The sequence below is a fragment of the Lissotriton vulgaris genome, chromosome 6, assembly GCF_964263255.1.
Source record: "Lissotriton vulgaris chromosome 6, aLisVul1.2, whole genome shotgun sequence".
NCBI classification, from domain to species: Eukaryota; Metazoa; Chordata; class Amphibia; order Caudata; family Salamandridae; genus Lissotriton; species Lissotriton vulgaris.
Window position 1 is genome coordinate 1,233,203,824 of NC_141694.1, and position 23,754 is coordinate 1,233,227,577.

Consider the following 23,754-nt stretch of genomic DNA (forward strand, 5'->3'; position numbering starts at 1 on the left):
CCCTCACAAGACTCTTCTGCAAAAACACCGCCCCCCGCCTACAAATTTGCCCAGGTTGGGAGGAACATCAGTTAATAGAGCAGGCTTTGGAATGCCACAGGGCAGGGCCAGTTGGACACAAAAAGCATGGGTTACCTACCGAAGCTGACATGGCACTCCCAGCTCATGCCTGCCTGGAGGATGGCGAACAGGGACAAGCTAATTGTTAGCAAGTTAAGCCTCGAATCTGTAGCAGGGCCAACCAAAAAGAAAATTGAAGGCAAAGGCAATCACAGCAAGTGGTCCAAACGGAAGGCAATGATTATTATTAACAAATGCTGCACTTCTCACGTATTATATTGAAAATTAATAATGATGTATAACCTCCTGCGAGCAGCCATGTGAATAATTTGCTCTGATAAATCTGCAGCCATTAATCCCCACAACTTCAAACAGCAACTATGTTGGTTGGTAAATGGGATTTATGTTTGAGACTGGCCTGAGTGATCTGGTTATGAAGGTGGCTTAGCCTGGTCACAAGAAAAGAAAAGTAGGCTCCGTGGCTGAAACTTAGAAGGGAGGCTGACTCTGTCACTCATCCTCATGTTGATTGCGGGTTCAGGCGTTCTCTATCCATATCTTTGCTGTCAGGTCTTTGGGATTATAGAACAGGTTGAGGGTCAGGGGCTCCATAGAAGATCAGAGGCTGCCTTATAGCTGGAAATGATTGCCAACACACCTGAAACGCCTGACGTTACTGCCCCAGACTCTATTGTGGGGGTCACTCTTGGCCTGATTGCCCCCGGGGGGGGGGGCATCTGCTGATGCAGGGGCAGCTCTAGGCTCACGGCAGCCCTGGGCAGGGAGAGTAGGTAGGGGGCCCCCAGAGGAACGCAGGCGCAGAGGCCAGGGAAGAGGGGGGGGGTCAGGGTGTTTGGAAATGGAACAGAGCCGGAGGCGGCCAAATCCCTGCCAGGGGCCACCATGCAAATATGTATCCATTCTCAGAGGATTATTATATTAAGGATATGTATTGGCGTGGTGGCCCCTGGGGTTTGGCGGCCCTGTGCAGGTGCACAGCTTGCACATGCCTAAGGCCACCCCTGGCTGATGCTTCTTCCTTTAGGAGTTCGGGTATCAATTCATTGCTTTTGTCCAGGAGCTCAGTATCCCCACCACCAGCCGAGGTACCCAGTCGGTCCACAACAGCATTGTTTACGTATGGACAGGAGTCAAGGCACAGATACCAGGGAGATGTGCATGTACACTCCACAAAACGTGTCCATAATTGGTCAAACTGCAACTTCACAATGACATGAAAAACACTTGTCGAAAAAATGCAAGGCCAACTCTCCTCTAGAAAACCTTGAAAGCCTGCTGCGTATTTTTCACCTTGAGTTAGTACTGAAGACTCTTCAGAAGCAAAAGCAGTTACTTCACTGTGTTTGTCACGAGAGTAATTATCTCATAATCACACAAGGACTCCAAAATGATGAATTTCCTTAACAGATTGGTTTCCTTCGTTTGAGAATCTTCTTACAATAAACAAACAAATGTACCCTGTTCGTTTAAAGTCCGCCAACACAACCATCTGCCAGTCAAATTTTAAGTTGGTCTCATAAACAGAGAAATTGGTTGCTGTGGTAACGTGGATATGAATTTAATAAATGAGACCAAGTGCATACTAATGAATGCAGGGTCATTTATTTATTAATAGAACAACTCCCCCGTGGCTATCTGCAGTCTGAAAAAGTTAGCATGAGAAAAGTGTTAAACCCTTTGCCAAATGTACTTTGTATATTAATTTCTATTCTCATTAGCCAAAGGGCAGTCATGGACTTCTCTCACTGCATGACCTCTGCGTTGGTTAAAGACCTGCGATTATATTGCATAAGAGTTCCCTGCAGGGCGCCCGGTGATGGAAGGAGGTGTTGGGAGAAGGGGCATGTGGAAGTGGCTGGCCACACAGTGTGCCCTAGAGCAGCGGTTCTTAAACTTTTGACGTCTGTGGACCCCCACTGAGTCATTACTGGAATCCACGGACCCCCACTGAGTCATTACTGGAATTCAGGGACCCCCACTGAGTCATTATTGGAAGCTGGTGACCCCACGCCTAAGCAGTTTCTCTGATTTGAACTTCAAAACAATTTTGCAGCACACATTGATAGAGCAAATCGCCTGTAAAGATTGTTTATGTGCAGGAAGGTGTCTCTCACCACACTCCACACAACTGTACTCCACACCACTCGACTGCATGTTATTCTACTGTATGCCAGTCTACTCTACGTCACTCCCCTGTAGGCTACTGCACGCTAGGCCATTCCACTGTATGCCACTTCACTGTATGCCGCTCCATTCTATGCCACTCCACTCTATGCCTCTCCTCTATATACTATTGCATTGTACACAACTCCTCTTATGCCACTCCATTCTATGCCACTCTACTCTATCCCACTCTAATCTACACTACTCCACTCTGCAATATTCCACTTCATGCCACTCCACTCTACGCTACTTCATTCTATGCCACTCCACTCTAGGCTATTCCACTACATGCCACTACACTTTACCTGACTTCACTGAACTCCACTCCATTCTACGCTACTCCACTGTACACTATTGCACATTCCCCCACTCCACTCTGCGTCACTCCACTCTACGGAATTCCACTGTTTGCCCCTCTACTCTATAGTAATCTACTCTACAACACTCCAATGTATACTATTTCACTCTATACCACTGCAGTCAACGCCACTCTACTCTACGCCACTCACTTTATGCTATTCCCCTATACGTACCTCCACTCTAACCCTGTCTATTCTATGCCACTCCACTGTACTGACTCCACTGTACGCTATTCCACTGTACGCCAATCCACTGACATCCACTCCATGCCCCTCAGCTCTATGCTATTCCAGTGTAAAGCAATCTGCCCTATCCAACTCCACTCCACGCCACCCCACTGTACATCGCCCAACAATACTATACTCCACTCAACAGCAGTCTAAGCCCCTCCACTCTACCACATTATACTTCAACCACACGGTACAACAATGTACTCCTCTCAACATGAGTCAACAACACTCTACTTCACTCTACAACATGATCCTCAACTCCCTCAATGCCGCTCCACTCCGCTCCACTCCGCTTTACTATATTCTACTTTATGAGACACTACTCCACTCCACAATACTGCACTCCTGCATTCTGAACCACTCCACTGTATGCTACTCTATGCCCTCAATTCTGTGACAGTCTATGCCACTCCACTCTACCATACTGTACCGCACTTTGCAGTACTCCACGCCACTCCACTGTAAAACACTGAAATCCACTTTGTGGCACTCCACTATACTCCACTCTATTATACTTTCAAATACTCTACAACATGCCATTCCACTGCATTACACAACACTTTACTCCATTGTATGCTATGCCAAGCCACTCTATTTGATTCCACGTCACTGTACTCTACAACACACTACTCAACTTTACACTATTTCACACCACTGGACTCCACTGTGTAACACTTTAACCCACTCTGTGGCACTGTACAACACACCAGTCTACACTGCTCCAACCTACCACACTCTCCTGGACTTGGCAACCACGTCACCTGGGGCATTGGTGCTGCCTCTTTTCTGGCAGTTGGACCGCAGAGCCAACAGCAGCCACCTGTGCCTACTCCTCGTCCTCCTCAAAGATCACTACTGGTTGAAGGTCACCACTGTGGCTTTCATTCTTTAGAGGCGCAGCCAAGCCTTTGTCTCTCACCAGTGTCTGTCAGATTATGATGATGACTATAAGCTCTGGTCTGGACCACCAGCAGGGAAAGTTGGACAGTCTGAGGAGAGAAGAAAAGAACATGATTTCTTTCATCTCGCTGCAAGCACATAGCCAGACAGCCATATGGTCTTGCTAGATTTTCAAGGGCTACTACAACATTTTGTGATTTTGTGTCCCTCGGTTCTTTTTTACACATACCTCACATACTCCTATTTGCAATACATTACATGTCATTAATTAATTCACAAGCAAATGTTTTACATAAAAGTGGTGAAAAGTGTAACTTAAATGAATTCATGGGGTGACACATTCATCAGACACTGAATGTATGTTTAAAAAGAATGACTAAATCCCAAAATAATGTTGCCATGGTATAAATTTTTGCTTCACAGTTTGTTTGACTGTGTGTGTATGTGTATATATATATATATATATATATATATATATTTATATATATATATATATATATATTTATATTTACATGTAATTACCCACGTAAAATGACCACGAGTATGTACTGGCCATACGTTTACTATGCAGGGTTGGAGGTCTACATGACCATGGAAATAGTAGAGGGTACTTTCACATATCACCATATTTAAGTAAGGTCTAGACCAAGGGACTCTATGGTCCAGTTGAAGTCAGGAGCCGAAACGCGTAGACCGTCCATTTGATGCACTTTCTTTTGCACATGGTGCGTAAATAAAACTGTGAGGAAAATCAACTGTTGCTGTGCCGTGTCTTTATCTACGAACTCGTAGGAGAAGAAGCTGAGGTGAAATTTGGCGTGTACACTGGAACGCGCAACACAGGCACTCCAGGACGAGGTGAAGCGGTCGTGAATAATCGGGAGATCGTAATCCAGTAACTTTGTGTGGAGAGATAAAAACGACCGACGCCTCTGCTGCAAGCCAGACGCTCCCGTGAAGAAACGCTGCGGGGAGATCCGAAGCAAGAGAACATCATCGGGAGAGTGCGAAAGCAACCGGAGCGGGGGTGAATGAACCGCTATGGTGTATGTCAGTTTCGCCTAACTCTGTAGCGCGGCGGAGGCTGCGTTCAGGTGGGGTGAGGGGCAATCGCCTATCGGCAAACAAACCCCTGCGAGGGAAGCCGGGGTGTAGCGTATATAATATATAATAAATAAAACATAGGAGATTCAAGTCCTAAACTATATAAAAAACGCTCACCTTTGTGTACGAAGTGTGGCCACACCCGAATCAAGCGGGAAGAATTAGCAACTCACCCGGAGAGGAAGCCAAGAGAGTACGTCATCGGCGAAACTAAGGAATCCTTAAAGGGGCCGTGCAGCATTTCTGGAAACCGAGTGAACACAGGGTGTTCAACAGGGAGCAACAAACACGTTTCTTTGGGGTCCAGCATACTTTAGGAATAAGGGAGCTGGTTGTCCTAAATAAGATTACGAAACACAATACACACCTGGCCATTGAAATTGTGTATCAACAAGAATTTAATAACCAACCCTGCATAGCTCATAGAATGGCGGATAAAACAAGGAATCGCCAATTGAGGGCGAGCGAGCTTCTGAATGACGATAGTCCACCCACAATGACCTCTGATGCTAAAGGGGATGGAGGAGAAAAAACAAAGGAAAGAACAATTGTCACCATAGTACGAGAACTACAAATTCAGCGAATCCAAGAAATTAATAAATGGTGGGAAAAAACATCTTTGGAAAAATATATTGAATTCAAAAGGGTCCCGCGAGGGTTGAGAATCCTAATCATGCCGACCTTAAATGACCTGGATACGGATTTGATAAAATTATGGCAGACAGACACAAATGAATGCTCCTTCAAGTTAATGAGGACCCTAATCATTCATGCAGAGAGGAAATTGGAAAAAATCACGAGCACAATAACGGCTTTAGAATCAGAACTCGCTGACATTCCGACATCTGATGAAAGTAAAGAGGCAATTGAAAACATGGAAAAGAAGGTGGCAAAACATGAAATGGAGGTGGAGAAGAGAAAGGCCAATAAGTTCACCAGGGATAGATTAGACTATATGAACGGACGAATTTACACATTCGCACGAAAATATGACACTCTAAGAAGTCATGTTGCCATGGATAAGAATATGGATAGAATTAATGAGCCGACAGAGGATGTAGACAGCTCGGAAGTGAGCTCTGTTGAAGGAGAATCTAGTGCAACACCATTGGATTTTCGGGGGGAGATCAAGCTAGCACGCATGGTCACGCGACAAAGAGGAAGAGGCAGATCCAATGCGTGGGGAAGGGAACAACGTCCACCAAAGAAACCCCCGACAAACCAAAAACCAGAAGGGGTGGAAAAAGAAGCAAAAGCAAAGCGAGGCAAAGGAAAGCAAAAATAGCTTTAAAGAAGAGAACATCCATATCCAACAATATAGTGATAAACTTATCGAATAAACAACTATCGGATACTCATTTGAAACTTTTAAATAGAGGTCTCTCTTTTTGCCCAACAAAAACTATAAATGCACCCAACGCACGCATTGACCTTTACAAATTTTGCAGGAAAGTGAAACTAAAAAAACATTTCGCTGAGAAAAATCAAAGCAATAAAAAAACATATGTCTCAAGAACTAATGAAATTACATCAACGGTCGCACAAAAAGACCTAACAGCGATGATAACTCTAGCATCAATCAAAGAAAACCCCTCCACCAGCCAAGAGGATAATACGATCACTCCTGAAATGGAAATCAACTTTTGCAAAAACATTAGAATACCCACGAACTTAGGAGGTAATAGCGGACTCAAAAGAAACTCAAAATTCTGTCCGCAACTCCCGCCAGGCAACAAAGTAGATCTATTCCAAGAACTTATGGTCGAAGAAATAACAAAAATTTCAGACAAATCTATAAAAAATGGACAAATGAGGAAACAAAATCTTTCTCCGGAAGAACATAAAGCCATGATGGATTTGAAAAATGATGCGTCAATAATCATTAAATCCTCGGATAAAGGGGGCAACCTCGTTATACAAAATGTTTCAAATTACACTGAGGAAGCAAACAGACAGCTGGAAGTCCAAGAACATTATGAAAAACTTACCACAAACCCAATGGAAATATGGACAAGCGAATACCATTCTATGCTATTAAATTGGAAAGACAGAGGTCTATTAGATTTTGACGAATATAGTTACTTAAAAACAGACAATCCGATCATGGCAACTATATATTTTCTACTGAAAATTCATAAGTCACTAGATTGTCCACCAGGGAGACCAATTGTGAGTTCAATAGGATCCCTCTTGGAATCTACATCAAGATTCATAGACATTTTTCTTATGAATTATGTGACAAATCTACCCTCTTTTCTAAGAGATACAATTAACTTTTTACAAAAAATCACTACATGTGAATGGAATCCATCTTATCAAATGGCGACAATTGATGTTGCCTCACTCTATACTTCAATCCGCCACGAGGATGGCATTGAAGTAGTGAAGGAAGTACCGAAAGCACGATCTGTGAATTTTTTGGAACATTCAAACATGTTACTGGAAATGCTCCGATACTGTTTGACCCATAATGCTTTCCTGTTTCTGGCGGGGACATATCTCCAGAAGCAGGGGACCGCTATGGGGACATCATTTGCACCCACATATGCAAATCTCCTAATGGGGGCATGGGAGAGTGACGTGATACAAAAAGATCAAGAGAATCCTGAGGAGCCAAAAATCAAGCTCTGGTGTCGTTTCATAGACGACTTGTTTGTCATATGGGACGGAAACAAAAACTCATTTGAGAAATTTATCGGATCTCTAAATAACAACAAATACAACTTAAAATTCACTTCAACAATCAGCTCCCACTCTTTGATCTTCCTGGATGTGGAAATTTTTGTGAAAAATAACAGACTTTGCTCGAAAATCCATATGAATCCAACTGCATGTAATAGCATTCTACATGCAAATAGCGGACATCCCATCAGACTGAAATGGAGTATTCCTTATGGACAAATGTTAAGAGCGAAAAGGAACTGTTCCGAACAGGAAGACCTAACAGAGGAAATAGAAAAAATGAGTGCCAGATTCCTTGAAAGAGGATACCCATTGAAAGTGATATCTATTGCACAGAATAGGATGCACCTGAAAAAGAGAGAAGAGCTACTAACTCCAAAAACCAAGAGACCAAAAATCAACCAGGAACATGAGAATAGTCAAGGGAGTGAGATAACCAGACTCATAGTGGACTTTAACAATCAAAGCATGAACATTAAGAGAGCCCTTTAAAAACACTGGCAAGCCCTCCTCCTAGACAACACCTTGAGAGAAACCTTGACAAAGAATCCGAGCATCACATATCGAAAAACCTCCTCTCTAAGGGACATACTAACGCAGAGCCACCTGGTACTACGGGAGGAGAAAAAACAGGCATGGCTAATAACACCAGGCTTCTGGAAATGCCACAAATGTAAAGCCTGCTAGCATGGAGTAAACATCAAAAGCTACAGATTACAAAATGGCAGAATGGAAACTATACAAGACCACATTACCTGTGACTCAAAATGTGTGGTCTACAGACTACAATGCCCTTGTGGAAAGTATTACATCAGGAGCACAGTGAACAAATTAAAACTGAGGATACTTCAACATCTAAGGGCCATAAAAAACAAGGACCCTTGCTACCCGATGGCCACACATTTTGCTCAACATCATCAGAGCAACCCCGCCCTTCTAAAATACTCAGGGATCAAGATGAGCAAAATCCCGGAACGGGGCGGAGATCAATTGGTACAATTAAGACGTCTGGAATCCAGAATGATATTGAGCATGGGAACAGAGGTACCATTTGGCCATAATTTGGATGCTGAGTTACATGTACATTTATAAAAGAGTATAGACAATATCCATAACAGCATATGAATGGAATCCTTCATCATGGAACTGAGTGATATCTTGTACATCATGGAACATAAGATGTTGGACTGAATACATACCCGAAACCATTACGAAATCAGTAAACCATAGAAATTCAATCAGATCATAGTAGTAAAACTTGAATGGATCACAAAGAATGGTTGGGTAAGATGAGAAGCAACAAATCAATAAATATTAAAAGAACACTATCCTAAGAGGACTTGTTTATATAAAGTACTTTACAGAAACTGGTTTCTCAAGTATTATAAGCGGGAAAAGAATGGTTGTAAATGGCGATGAATGAACTAGAAATGTATATAATTGTAAATAACAGGTTGAATACCGATCGTAAATTGATATGTTATACATTTACCTAGAATAGATTTTCACCTTGTTTTATACTTCATACTTTAAATTGTGGCCAACACCATCCCCCTTTAGTACTGAGTTGAATAATGTAGAAGCCTAATAACCTATTTTTTGTAACTAGTCCCTCCCTTCTTCTTCTATCTTGTTTTCCCTATACAGTTTAATGGGAGTACTTTACTGAAATGAGTTAAAAATGACATTTATTTACTGTATATAGAAGAGACTTGATCTGATTGTAAATACTTTATTTGTGATATAGGGTTAAATTTGTACTTCACGTAAATTGTAAATACCCACGTAAAATGACCACGAGTATGTACTGGCCATACGTTTACTATGCAGAGTTGGAAGTCTAGATGACCATGGAAATAGTAGAGGGTACTTTCACATATCACCATATTTAAGTAAGGTCTAGACCAAGGGACTCTATGGTCCAGTTAAAGGCAGGAGCCGAAACGCGTAGACCGTCCATTTGATGCACTTTCTTTTGCACATGGTGTGTAAATAAAACTGTGAGGAAAATCAACTGTTGCTGTGCCGTGTCTTTATCTACGAACTCATAGGAGAAGAAGCTGAGATGAAATTTGGCGTGTACACTGGAACGCGCAACACAGGCACTCCAGGACGAGGTGAAGCGGTCGTGAATGATCGGGAGATCGTAATCCAGTAACTTTGTGTGGAGAGATAAAAATGACCGACGCCTCTGCTGCAAGCCAGATGCTCCTGTGAAGAAACGCTGCGGGGAGATCCGAAGCAAGAGAACATCATCGGGAGAGTGCGAAGGCAACCGGAGCGGGGGTGAGTGAACCGCTATGGTGTATGTCAGTTTCGCCTAACTCTGTAGCGCGGCGGAGGCTGCGTTCGGGTGGGGTGAGGGGCAATCGCCTATCGGCAAACAAACCCCTGCGAGGGAAGCCGGGGTGTAGCGTATATAATATATAATAAATAAAACATAGGAGACTCAAGTCCTAAACTATATAAAAAACGCTCACCTTTGTGTACGAAGTGTGGCCACACCCGAATCAAGCGGGAAGAATTAGCAAATCACCCAGAGAGGAAGCCAAGAGAGTACGTCATCGGCGAAACTAAGGAATCCTTAAAGGGGCCGTGCAGCATTTCTGGAAACCTAGTGAACACAGGGTGTTCAACAGGGAGCAACAAACACGTTTCTTTGGGGTCCAGCATACTTTAGGAATAAGGGAGCTGGTTGTCCTAAATAAGATTACAAAACACAATACACACCTGGCCATTGAAATTGTGTATCAACAAGAATTTAATAACCAACCCTGCATAGCTCATAGAATGGCGGATAAAACAAGGAATCGCCAATTGAGGGCGAGCGAGCTTCTGAATGACGATAGTCCACCCACAATGACCTCTGATGCTAAAGGGGATGGAGGAGAAAAAACAAAGGAAAGAACAATTGTCACCATAGTACGAGAACTACAAATTCAGCGAATCCAAGAAATTAATAAATGGTGGGAAAAAACATCTTTGGAAAAATATATTGAATTCAAAAGGGTCCCGCGAGGGTTGAGGATCCTAATCATGCCGACCTTAAATGACTTGGATACGGATTTGATAAAATTATGGCAGACAGACACAAATGAATGCTCCTTCAAGTTAATGAGGACCCTAATCATTCATGCAGAGAGGAAATTGGAAAAAATCACGAGCACAATAACGGCTTTAGAATCAGAACTCGCTGACATTCCGACATCTGATGAAAGTAAAGAGGCAATTGAAAACATGGAAAAGAAGGTGGCAAAACATGAAATGGAGGTGGAGAAGAGAAAGGCCAATAAGTTCACCAGGGATAGATTAGACTATATGAATGGACGAATTTACACATGCGCAGAAAATATGACACTCTAAGAAGTCATGTTGCCATGGATAAGAATATGGATAGAACTAATGAGCCGACAGAGGATGTAGACAGCTCGGAAGTGAGCTCTGTTGAAGGAGAATCTAGTGCAACACCATTGGATTTTCAGGGGGAGATCAAGCTAGCACACATCGTCACGCGACAAAGAGGAAGAGGCAGATCCAATGCATGGGGAAGGGAACAACGTCCACCAAAGAAACCCCCGACAAACCAAAAACCAGAAGGGGTGGAAAAAGAAGCAAAAGCAAAGCGAGGCAAAGGAAAGCAAAAATAGCTTTAAAGAAGAGAACATCCATATCCAACAATATAGTGATAAACTTATCGAATAAACAACTATCGGATACTCATTTGAAACTTTTAAATAGAGGTCTCTCTTTTTGCCCAACAAAAACTATAAATGTACCCAACGCACGCATTGACCTTTACAAATTTTGCAGGAAAGTGAAACTAAAAAAACATTTCGCTGAGAAAAATCAAAGCAATAAAAAAACATATGTCTCAAGAACTAATGAAATTACATCAACGGTCGCACAAAAAGACCTAACAGTGAGGATAACTCTAGCATCAATCAAAGAAACCCCCTCCACCAGCCAAGAGGATAATACGATCACTCCTGAAATGGAAATCAACTTTTGCAAAAACATTGGAATACCCACGAACTTAGGAGGTAATAGCGGACTCAAAAGAAACTCTAAATTCTGTCCGCAACTCCCGCCAGGCAACAAAGTAGATCTATTCCAAGAACTTACGGTCGAAGAAATAACAAAAATTTCAGACAAATCTATAAAAAATGGACAAATGAGGAAACAAAATCTTTCTCCGGAAGAACATAAAGCCATGATGGATTTGAAAAATGATGCGTCAATAATCATTAAATCCTCGGATAAAGGGGGCAACCTCGTTATACAAAATGTTTCAAATTACATTGAGGAAGCAAGCAGACAGCTGGAAGTCCAAGAACATTATGAAAAACTTACCACAAACCCAATGGAAATATGGAGAAGCGAATACCATTCTATGCTATTAAATTGGAAAGACAGAGGTCTATTAGATTTTGACGAATATAGTTACTTAAAAACAGACAATCCGATCATGGCAACTATATATTTTCTACCGAAAATTCATAAGTCACTAGATTGTCCACCAGGGAGACCAATTGTGAGTTCAATAGGATCCCTCTTGGAATCTACATCAAGATTCATAGACATTTTTCTTATGAATTATGTGACAAATCTACCCTCTTTTCTAAGAGATACAATGGACTTTTTACAAAAAATCACTACATGTGAATGGAATCCATCTTATCAAATGGCGACAATTGATGTTGCATCACTCTATACTTCAATCCGCCACGAGGATGGCATTGCAGTAGTGAAGGAAGTACTGAAAGCACGATCTGTGAATTTTTTGGAACATTCAAACATGTTACTGGAAATGCTCCGATACTGTTTGACCCATAATGCTTTCCTGTTTCTGGGGGGGGGCATATCTCCAGATGCAGGGGACCGCTATGGGGACATCATTTGCACCCACATATGCAAATCTCCTAATGGGGGCATGGGAGAGTGACGTGATACAAAAAGATCAAGAGAATCCTGAGGGGCCAAAAATCAAGCTCTGGTGTCGTTTCATAGACGACTTGTTTGTCATATGGGACGGAAACAAAAACTCATTTGAGAAATTTATCGGATCTCTAAATAACAACAAATACAACTTAAAATTCACGTCAACAATCAGCTCCCACTCTTTGATCTTCCTGGATGTGGAAATTTTTGTGAAAAATAACAGACTTTGCTCGAAAATCCATAGGAAGCCAACTGCATGTAATAGCATTCTACATGCAAATAGAGGACATCCCATCAGACTGAAATGGAGTATTCCTTATGGACAAATGTTAAGAGCGAAAAGGAACTGTTCCGAACAGGAAGACCTAACAGAGGAAATAGAAAAAATGAGTGCCAGATTCCTTGAAAGAGGATACCCATTGGAAGTGATATCTATTGCACAGAATAGGATGCACCTGAAAAAGAGAGAAGAGCTACTAACTCCAAAAACCAAGAGACCAAAAATCAACCAGGAACATGAGAATAGTCAAGGGAGTGAGATAACCAGACTCATAGTGGACTTTAACAATCAAAGCATGAACATTAAGAGAGCCCTTCAAAAACACTGGCAAGTCCTCCTCCTAGACAACACCTTGAGAGAAACCTTGACAAAGAATCCGAGCATCACATATCGAAAAACCTCCTCCCTAAGGGACATACTAACGCAGAGCCACCTGGTACTACGGGAGGAGAAAAAACAGACATGGCTAACAACACCAGGCTTCTGGAAATGCCACAAATGTAAAGCCTGTGAGCATGGAGTAAACATCAAAAGCTACAGATTACAAAATGGCAGAATGGAAACTATACAAAACCCCATTACCTGTGACTTAAAAATGTGTGGTCTACAGACTACAATGCCCTTGTGGAAAGTATTACATCGGGAGCACAGTGAACAAATTAAAACTGAGGATACTTCAACATCTAAGGGCCATAAAAAACAAGGACCCTTGCTACCCGATGGCCACACATTTTGCTCAACATCATCAGAGCAACCCCGCCCTTCTAAAATACTCAGGGATCAAGATGAGCAAAATCCCGGAACGGGGCGGAGATCAATTGGTACAATTAAGACGTCTGGAATCCAGAATGATATTGAGTATGGGAACAGAGGTACCATTTGGCCATAATTTGGATGCTGAGTTACATGTACATTTATAAAAGAGTGAATGCTCCAAGTTTGCCCACAGCAAATGAGACGCACTCCAGCATTAACACAAAGCTAGGCTTTTATTTGGTATGGACAGCATATCGTTTGCGGATCCTTTTTAGCAGCTGTTCCGTCGAGTCTTGGCCTGACGCGTTTCAAAGTGTTAAACTTCTTCCTCAGAGGCTCGCCGACGGACAGATTCAGTGTCGTTTCCAGTTCAGCCCCCACCATTAATGCCACATTACCACGCCCCTTGATGGGCTGCGCATTAGCGAACTGCGGGGCATTGTGGGAGCAAGAGTCCCGAAATGTTCATTACACCAATTAACTGCCGGTAAATGTTTCAAGCCCTGTATGGGCCTCCACGGGCGAACGCTGTCCTTAATCCTGCCAATGCTTCCAATGAATGGGCTCCGTAAGTATCAGAACCCTTGGCCCCCTTCTTCTCCATGGGGTGGAGCCTGCTCGGCGGCAGGGCACGCCGCCAAATATGAATGCTCCAAGTTTGCCCACAGCAAATGAGACGCACTCCAGCATTAACACAAAGCTAGGCTTTTATTTGGTATGGACAGCATATCGTTTGCGGATCCCTTTTAGCAGCTGTTCCGTCGAGTCTTGGCCTGACGCGTTTCAAAGTGTTAAACTTCTTCCTCAGAGGCTCGCCGACGGACAGATTCAGTGTCGTTTCCAGTTCAGCCCCCACCATTAATGCCACATTACCACGCCCCTTGATGGGCTGCGCATTAGCGAAATGCGGGGCATTGTGGGAGCAAGAGTCCCGAAATGTTCATTACACCAATTAACTGCCGGTAAATGTTTCAAGCCCTGTATGGGCCTCCACGGGCGAACGCTGTCCTTAATCCTGCCAATGCTTCCAATGAATGGGCTCCGTAAGTATCAGAACCCTTGGCCCCCTTCTTCTCCATGGGGTGGTGCATGCTCGGCGGCAGGGCACGCCGCCAAATATGAATGCTCCAAGTTTGCCCACAGCAAATGAGACGCACTCCAGCATTAACACAAAGCTAGGCTTTTATTTGGTATGGACAGCATATCGTTTGCGGATCCCTTTTAGCAGCTGTTCCGTCGAGATCAATTGGTACAATTAAGACGTCTGGAATCCAGAATGATATTGAGCATGGGAACAGAGGTACCATTTGGCCATAATTTGGATGCTGAGTTACATGTACATTTATAAAAGAGTATAGACAATATCCATAACAGCATATGAATGGAATCCTTCATCATGGAACTGAGTGACATCTTGTACATCATGGAACATAAGATGTTGGACTGAATACATACCCGAAACCATTACGAAATCAGTAAACCATAGAAATTCAATCAGATCATAGTAATAAAACTTGAATGGATCACAAAGAATGGTTGGGTAAGATGAGAAGCAACAAATCAATAAATATTAAAAGAACACTATCCTAAGAGGACTTGTTTATATAAAGTACATTACAGAAACTGGTTTCTCAAGTATTATAAGCGGGAAAAGAATGGTTGTAAATGGCGATGAATGAACTAGAAATGTATATAATTGTAAATAACAGGTTGAATACCGATCGTAAATTGATATGTTATACATTTACCTAGAATAGATTTTCACCTTGTTTTATACTTCATACTTTAAATTGTGGCCAACACCATCCCCCTTTAGTACTGAGTTGAATAATGTAGAAGCCTAATAACCTATTTTTTGTAACTAGTCCCTCCCTTCTTCTTCTATCTTGTTTTCCCTATATAGTTTAATGGGAGTACTTTACTGAAATGAGTTAAAAATGACATTTATTTACTGTATATAGAAGTGACTTGATCTGATTGTAAATACTTTATTTGTGATATAGGGTTAAATTTGTACTTCACGTAAATTGTAAATACCCACGTAAAATGACCACGAGTATGTACTAGCCATACGTTTACTATGCAGGGTTTGAGGTCTAGATGACCATGGAAATAGTAGAGGGTACTTTCACATATCACCATATTTAAGTAAGGTCTAGACCAAGGGACTCTATGGTCCAGTTGAAGGCAGGAGCCGAAACGCGTAGACCGTCTATTTGATGCACTTTCTTTTGCACATGGTGTGTAAATAAAACTGTGAGGAAAATCAACTGTTGCTGTGCCGTGTCTTTATCTACGAACTCGTAGGAGAAGATGCTGAGGTGATATATATATATATTTATATATATTTGCGAGGACTTCAGCAGAAGGGCGGAGCTGACGTGCTCTAACAAGCATATCTGAGAGGAACTGACATACAGCGTGGTGCTTCATCTATGGAACGCTTTGGGCGCTGAGGAAGGCAGTTATGCTGCCGAAATGCATTCGCAAGGTTACCAATAAAGAGGCGTCTCCTACCTGGTCCTCCTGGGAATCTGTCTCTTCTTTTCTTGGGAAGGAGGTTTTGTGCATCAATTCAGCGCCACCCAGGGGCGCTTCACAGAGACCCCCATCGTGCTATGGGGAAACCAGCCTCACTGGGACTTTGAACTCCTGTAGTTCGTGTATGTTGCCAGCGTTTGCTGGACAGGCTGGGAACCCGCCATTGAAGCCAAGGAGGAGTGTGAGCAGTTTTGGGGTTATTAATCCCATGCCGGGTAGGGCTCACTGTGGCCCGTCCCCTGCTTTACGGACTCTCAGGTCGATGTGGTTGCGGTTGTCAAGGGGGACCGGAGGAGGCACTTACTATTTGGAAACTCCAAAGCAAGAAGGACATTCAGTTTCCTAAGACATCACGCTTTTCCCCTGTCAGCCCGCAAATGACTTTGTGCATTCCAGTCATTCCCCTGCACCTTGGTCCCCAACATCTTTCCTGCTGCATTCTGGGATTTGTAGTTCCGCGCCACACTTGGAACTACTCACAGGTGCGAGGACTTCAGCAGAAGGGCGGAGCTGACGTGCTCTAACAAGCATATCTGAGAGGAACTGACATACAGCGTGGTGCTTCATCTATGGAACGCTTTGGGCGCTGAGGAAGGCAGTTATGCTGCTGAAATGCATTCGCAAGGTTACCAATAAAGAGGCGTCTCCTACCTGGTCCTCCTGGGAATCTGTCTCTTCTTTTCTTGGGAAGGAGGTTTTGTGCATCAATTCAGCGCCACCCAGGGGCGCTTCACAGAGACCCCCATCGCGCTATGGGGAAACCAGCCTCACTGGGACTTTGAACTCCTGTAGTTCGTGTATGTTGCCAGCGTTTGCTGGACAGGCTAGGAACCCGCCATTGAAGCCAAGGAGGAGTGTGAGCAGTTTTGGGGTTATTAATCCCATGCCGGGTAGGGCTCACTGTGGCCCGTCCCCTGCTTTACGGACTCTCAGGTCGATGTGGTTGCGGTGGTCAAGGGGGACCGGAGGAGGCACTTACTATTTGGAAACTTCAAAGCAAGAAGGACATTCAGTTTCCTAAGACATCACGCTTTTCCCCTGTCAGCCCGCAAATGACTTTGTGCATTCCAGTCATTCCCCTGCACCTTGGTCCCCAACATCTTTCCTGCTGCATTCTGGGATTTGTAGTTCCGCGCCACACTTGGAACTACTCACAGGTGCGAGGACTTCAGCAGAAGGGCGGAGCTGACGTGCTCTAACAAGCATATCTGAGAGGAACTGACATACAGCCTGGTGCTTCATCTATGGAACACTTTGGGCGCTGAGGAAGGCAGTTATGCTGCCGAAATGCATTCGCAAGGTTACCAATAAAGGGGCGTCTCCTACCTGGTCCTCCTGGGAATCTGTCTCTTCTTTTCTTGGGAAGGAGATTTTGTGCATCAATTCAGCGCCACCCAGGGGCCCTTCACAGAGACCCCCATCGCGCTATGGGGAAACCAGCCTCACTGGGACTTTGAACTCCTGTAGTTCGTGTATGTTGCCAGCGTTTGCTGGACAGGCTGGGAACCCGCCATTGAAGCCAAGGAGGAGTGTGAGCAGTTTTGGGGTTATTAATCCCATGCCGAGTAGGGCTCACTGTGGCCCGTCCCCTTCTTTACGGACTCTCAGGTCGATGTGGTTGCGGTGGTCAAGGGGGACCGGAGGAGGCACTTACTATTTGGAAACTCCAAAGCAAGAAGGACATTCAGTTTCCTAAGACATCACGCTTTTCCCCTGTCAGCCCGCAAATGACTTTGTGCATTCCAGTCATTCCCCTGCACCTTGGTCCCCAACATCTTTCCTGCTGAATTCTGGGATTTGTAGTTCCGCGCCACACTTGGAACTACTCACAGGTGCGAGGACTTCAGCAGAAGGGCGGAGCTGACGTGCTCTAACAAGCATATCTGAGAGGAACTGACATACAGCGTGGTGCTTCATCTATGGAACGCTTTGGGCGCTGAGGAAGGCAGTTATGCTGCCGAAATGCATTCGCAAGGTTACCAATAAAGAGGCGTCTCCTACCTGGTCCTCCTGGGAATCTGTCTCTTCTTTTCTTGGGAAGGAGGTTTTGTGCATATATATATATATATATATATACACATAACAGAGGGTCACTGAAGTAAATACCCAGGAGCCTATTATTCCGTGATTAAATGTGATAAGATTGTGATCATGTGCAGCAACCAAACACAAGTATTTAAAACTCCAAATGTAAAGAGTTATTTACATGTCTTTTATTATTTAAACCATGACTTGCACCCTCTTACCTGACACCAACTTTTCCATGTCTATTGTAATGTCACATGTTACCTGGGTCGATCTCCTGACCTCAAATCGGTTACTTTGTTCCACTGTAAATTAAGGCACTACCTAGGTGATGACAGATGTAGTGAACAAGGCGGACTTGTCCGCCGAAACGCTTGTGAATAAAAACCTTTGATCTTTAAACCCACATAGTCGGTGCCTGTTTTTCGAAAGACGTAAGAACCAGGATTTTATATAACCGATTGGTTTCTTGGCACTGAAATCAACAGTAACATAAACGTAGATGTGGGATGGAGAGTTATTGGTATGCTTGTCTGTAAAGCCAGGTCTTCAAAGCTTTCCGAAATGAGAGGAGGTCCTGGCAGGTCCGAATCTCAAGAGGGAAAGTGTTCTACAGACAATGTTGCAAATCTACGACCACCAGAGCGCCTGAGTTTAAAAGGGGGCATCTGAAGGAGGCCGTGATGGGATGAGCGGAGGTTACGAGTTGGCACGTACTTTGTAATAAGTTGGTCAATGAATTTGGGACTTTTGCAATGTAAGGATTTAAAAATCATGCATCCAGTTTTAAAAGCACAACGTTGGGTCACTGGAAGCCAATGTAGTTTCATGAGTAAAGGAGTGGCTGCGTGCCACCTAGGTTGATTCAGAATCAGTCTAGCGGCATAGTTCTGCACCATCTGGAAGCGTTTTGACAAGTAAAGGGGGAGACCTAAATAAATGGAGTTTGCGTAGCCCAGATGGGACAAAACGGTGGCGATCACTACTTGGGTAACTGCCTCCAAGGTGAGAAGACGCCGAACCTTCTGGATTTTTTTTTTATTGGAAAAAGCACTTAGAGACCACCTGGCCCACTTGTGCTTTTAGCGAAAGATCGCAGTCCACGGTGACCCCAAGCGTTTTTGCCGATGGTGAGGGGGTTGGGGCTTGCCCCAAATCCGATGGCCAATAGTGGGGGCCCCAGTGTTTGGCGCTCTCTCCAGTGAGGACTAACTCGGTTTTTCCCGGGTTTAATTTCTGCTGATTTTGGTCCATCCATGCTTTGATGTACCTCATGGTTGATTGAAAGTGCAAGATGGAGGTTTCAGAGTTATCAATCGTAAACAACAGCTGTAAATCATCAGCGTGATTAAATACCATCACCTGCTCATCTCTAAGGGCCTGAATCAATGGGAGGATGTAGAGATTGAACAGGTGGGGTGACAGGGAGGAGCCCTGTGGAACTCCGCATGTAATGGACTGTTTTGAACCAGCTAGGTCTCCAATCGTACTGCTTGAGAGCGGTTCTCCAAGAAGGACATCAGCCAGCAGGCAGCCGTGCCCCGGATGCCGGCCTGTCCGACACGGTCGATCAAGATGTTGTGATCGACCGTGTCAAACGCGGCCGACAAATCCAGGAGCACCAGAGCCTGAGGAGAACGCCTGTCTGCACATTCCCGGAGAGTGTCCAGGACTGTGGTTACCACTGCCTCTGTTGAGTGTGCCCGCCGGAACCCTGCTTGGTGGGGTTCAAAACAGCCAGATTCCTCTAGGAAGTTAGAGAGGCATTTAGCTACGTGAGCCTCCAACACCTTTGCCAGATAGGGCAAAAAGGAGATGGGCCGGTAGTTTGCCTTACAAGATGGGTCAGCCCCAGGTTTTTTCAAGAGCCGTATGACAGTGGCTTTCTTGAAGGCCAGAGGGACTAGTCCGGAAGTCAGAGAATCATTCAGGAGTGTAAGGGCAGGGGCCGGGAGGGTGGAAAAACACTCTTTCAGGATGTATGGGGGGCATCTCTCCAAGGGGGCACCGGATTTAACTCTTGTTAATAGTTCCTGAAATTGATCTTGGGTGATAGGTGGAAAACTACTGAGAGTGCCAGGGCTGTTCTTGATTGCCATGCCAGTAGTAATTGGAATCACAGACTGGGGGATGCTGGCTTTAATGTCTACAATTTTCTCACTGAAGTAAGTATTAAGTGAGTCACAAAGGGACTGGGTCGGAGTTATCCTGGGGCGGACATTATCCAAGTTCGTTAATTCATTAAGAATGGTGAAAATGTCCTTGGATCTATTTGAGGAGTTAAGGACTCGAGAAGAAAAATACGCCACCTTCGCAATGGAAATGGCATTCATATATTCCTTCCTGGCCCTTGTATATTTGATCTTTAATTCAGGGTCATAGTCTAGACGCCATTGACGTTCCATCTGCCGCACGGCTGATTTCCTGGATTTTAAATCAGAGGAAAACCATCTTTGGGCGTCAGTGCGCCGCGCCAGTCTGACTTTTTCAAACGGGGCATGTAAATCACTAGCAGCTTGTAGCAAGCCTGAAAGATTGGATTCTGAGGAGTTAATATCACAATGAAGGGTGGGAGTAGTGTTGGCTAGTGACTGTAAAAATGCTGTTCTATCCATGGCATTCCAATTCCTAGCTAGATCACCTGTGGCCGGTGTGGTTGTCCTAGCGGGGGTGAAACAAATTAAATTTGAGGATTAGGTGATCTGACCAGAGACAGGGCAGGGTTGTCGGGGTTGTTATACATGTGGTGTTGGTCCACACCTGGTCTAAAATGTGGCCCTTGCAATGAGTAGGAGAGAGCACTAATTGTGAAAAGGTTAAATTAGACATAAGTTCAGTCAATTCGGCCGATTGAGGGCTTTCCATGGGATCATTGAACCAATAGTTTAGATCGCCTACTAAGAAAATCCTGGCATGATCCAGTGCTAGATTAGTAACTTGATCACTCAATGCCAGGGGAAATGTTGGCATCAGGTTAGGAGGTCTATACAGGAGGACGCATGCCATCGTCATATGGGAAAAGTCAATCTTTAACACTAAATTGTCCGTGTTTAATAACGTTAGGCAGGTCAGAGTGGTAACTTCCAAACTTGTGCGGATAACTGCCGCTACACCCCCCACCCACTTTCCCCGTGTCCCGGTCTGCATGGATAATATAGTAATTAGGTGGGAGGGCTGCTATTATATCAGGGGCGGAATCAGGAGTCAACCAAGTCTCGGTGAGTAGGAGAATATCCTGTTTCTCCATGTCCAACAGTAGGAAGATATCCATCTGGTGTTTCACCACGGAAGGAGTGTTTAGATAAAGGATTGCAAGTGAGTGGAGATGCAGACCAGGATTTACCTGGCTATTTACAGGGGCTACCGGAGAGCAACTCTTAGTCAGAATGCCATTTCTACTGACCCGTCTGAGTGTCTCCATCGGCAGATGGCCCTGACCTTTATTGTATTTCATAAGATCTTCCCTGGAATAGTGGATAGGACGGGCAGCATGGTCTGCCCCTAGTCCTGGCTGGTCGCGGACGGGCGCAGACGGGCTTGTCTTTGGTGCGTTATATATCCACAAAACAACGTTTGCTTCAACTCAGGCCACTAAGCGACGGCGGGCCGTGGCGGGTTAGCGAAGCCCAAATATCCAAAATTCTGTCGTAATTATTCCCATTAACAACGGTCCACGGCACCACAATGCTTTCAAGCAGATTTTATTTTGTGGCAAAGATACAACTCTGCGCGTTTTGGAAAACTAGTTTCCTTGCTCACGAGTGCTGAGGTTGTGTCGAAAAAGTGATTAAATATACATTGTGTGACTTCTGACCACAATCATGATGGCCCTGGGAGTTTTTGGGTAGGGTGGCGATGGAGGACACCTCACAGGCAGGGCAGGCCCTCTCCTCTCTTCAGAGACAACCAGGCGACTTGAGACACTAATCCACCGTGCAGATGACAGAGAAGAAGCTGGCGCACTACCCCCGAATCCAGTTAACTCTTGACGAATTGTTGTTACTTGTTGTGATAATATTGTTGATAAGTTTAAGTTGGATTTTGATTTACTGGGGATTATGTGATATGAGATTTTCTTTGGGGTTATATTCTCCTTTGCACTAAAGTCCAGTAATATGCCATACAGGGCACGAGCCCCACTACGGTATCCCAGTTAGAGTGAACAAAGCGCAGGCCACTGAGGTACCAAACGTTTGCCCCCTCTGCACATGTCCCATGGGTAGGACCCTGAAGATCGTAAGCCTCAACATCGTGGCCATAACCACCCGGTAAAGCGCTCAGGAATCCTGTCCCTAAAAGAAAATTCAGGTGGAGACATTTTCCTCCTACAGGAAGCACACCAGCATGCGATCCCGAAGATTTCCCCGCCAATTAAGGTCTCTAACACATCCCAAGAAACCAACGGAGTGGCCATCCTCTTCAGTGCACGGTTTAGCGGTAAAGTAATCACTACTCGTGCAGAAATTAGTGGACATCTGTTGGCAGTCAGGATACGATGGGACTCTAGGCACTTTACACTCGCCACCATTTACACCCCGAACACCCAGCAGGAGTGCTTTATATGCAAAGCGTTAGGAGAGGTTATAACATCCCCAGATCCAGCTATCCTAATAGGGGGAGACGTCAACCTGGTCATGGATAACACTCTAGATAGATCAGGGCAGCGTCATGTATAGACTAGATCCTTTTCGCCGGATGGCCTGCATTGGCTAGCAGACCACAGAATTCATAATATATGGTGCATTCATCACCCTGCCATTAAAGACTACACATACAACTCAGCATTGCATAAAACCTACGCCAGCATAGACCATTTCTTGGCCACATCTGCCTTAACCTCAACCCTCTCTGACCCTACCATTGAGCCGCACTCTCTCTCGGACCATGCCATGATCACGGTATCATTGCATCAGAACACACACCACCCTAACCCAGCGGGATGTTGCCTGAGGGACAGTCTCTTACAATCCAAAGAGGTAGTTGAGAAGGTTCACCATAAATACTTGAATACCTGAGTAGAAATAATGTAGGTACAACATCCTTAGCATCCTTCTGGGAAGCACTCACATTAGTGATCAGAGGGGAATGCAATGCGATTTCAGCGAAGGAAAACAAACTACGCATGGAAAAGTGCCAGAGCATAGAGTAATGATACATAAACAGACGGGAGCTCCCAGGATGTGAAGGGCCCTAGAAAATAAAAGATTGCTCCTGAGGCATCTCGATCTAGACAGCGAGGAGTATGCTCTCCTAAGATTACACCATAAATTCTTCCTAAGCAGTGATAAATGCGGGAAGATGCTAGCACAGAGACTTAGTGCAAAGACGATGGCGACGTTATTAAGCACAATAAAAGATGCCACCGGTAGCAGTGTGACTGCTGACCAAGACATAGCGAGAGTGTTTCAGAATTTCTACCAAACACTGTACTCTGAACCGAGCACAGATCAGACCCCTCCTGAGAGATATCTACGAGACATACCAGTGACCAAAGTCCCAGAGACTTTGGTCACTGATAGATCAATTACATCAGAACAATTAGATCAGGGAATTCGTATAGAGGAGGTAATAACAGCAATTGCATGCCTCCAACTACTTAAATCACCAGGCCCTGACGGGTTTACAGCACAGTTTTTTAAAAATTCTGCCCAGAGGTCGGGCCTCTATTGACCCTTTTCTTTAATTCCTTTTTAA